At 29.7% G+C, this 1027-nt stretch overlaps 1 protein-coding gene across 1 annotated transcript in view; it reads left to right on the top strand.

The window, feature by feature from the left end:
- Positions 1-1027, top strand: part of LOC140323634 (tyrosinase-like) — a 13052-nt gene continuing 12025 nt past the window's right edge. The window contains exon 1 of the mRNA XM_072400883.1: positions 1-105. The gene's annotated coding sequence lies outside the window, so the exon portion shown is untranslated. The remainder of the gene's footprint in view (positions 106-1027) is intronic.

The following is a 1027-nucleotide window of genomic DNA, read 5'->3' as shown; positions in this document are numbered from 1 at the left end:
CAGACACTGCCCAGTCAGGCACCAGAGAACAACCTCTTTCTCCTGACTACTCCGGACAGTACACCAAACTCTCCGAGACTTTTGAAAGCTTCTTCAGTGGTGAAGGTACAGTACCATCAACTTCAATAAGTGTGAGAATGTTACAAATGTTCATCTTGCAGGTTAATTTTGGGTACTAGTTCACTAAAAGGATGTTGTGGGACTGAAAAAAGTGCAGTGCAGAGAACAACCCAATTAAAAAACTTTTTTTTTCATTTTTTTCATTTTGTTTTATGTTTTATTACAAATTTATTTTATTTTTTCAGTCCTTTTAATGGCTGCATTCGTTTCCTTTTTTTTTTTTCAGGATAAAAATATTTTCAGCAAATACATTATTTTGTTTCATTCATACACAGATTTTTAGGAACATGTTCTATCTGCATATAATTACAGTTCAAATGTAACCTGACAAGTAAAACAAAAAAGTATTACTTACTTAGTATTACTTTTTCAGCCCCTAATAACCCTTTTGTTAACGTGTCTTTATTATTTCCTGTTTTCTTTTCTCCTTTTAACTACCATTTTCCTTCTGACTTTTTTTTTTACATTTCTACTTTTCTAATCTTTTTTTTGTTTTTTTTTCATTGTTGGTCTTTAAAAAAGCATTAAAAATATTCTTTTAACTTGTAATTAAACTTTGCAATGCTTTTGACCAAAATCATAATTTAGTATCATTTTATGATGCACATAATTCAGAATAAAACTGATACTTTTAGATTATTTTTAAAAATAGTAAAATCATGTTTTTTTTCTGTTGAACTAAAGTTGAAGTTTTTGCTCGACTATTTCAAAAAAACAATCTGTACTAAACCCATCACAGTCTATAATATTACTCTCTTTATCCAAAGTACCGTATTTTTCGGACCATAAGACGCACTGGACCATAAGACGCACCAGTTTTTAGAGAAGGGAAATGAAGAAAAAAATATTCTGAAACAAATAGTGTCCTAAAATATTTTATGTGCATTAAAAACCAACAGCACAGTCA

Source organism: Pyxicephalus adspersus, chromosome 1 (assembly GCF_032062135.1).
Source record: "Pyxicephalus adspersus chromosome 1, UCB_Pads_2.0, whole genome shotgun sequence".
In the NCBI taxonomy this organism is placed as follows: domain Eukaryota; kingdom Metazoa; phylum Chordata; class Amphibia; order Anura; family Pyxicephalidae; genus Pyxicephalus; species Pyxicephalus adspersus.
The sequence above is the reverse complement of the archived record's forward strand: the minus strand, read 5'-3'. Positions and strand labels throughout refer to the sequence as shown.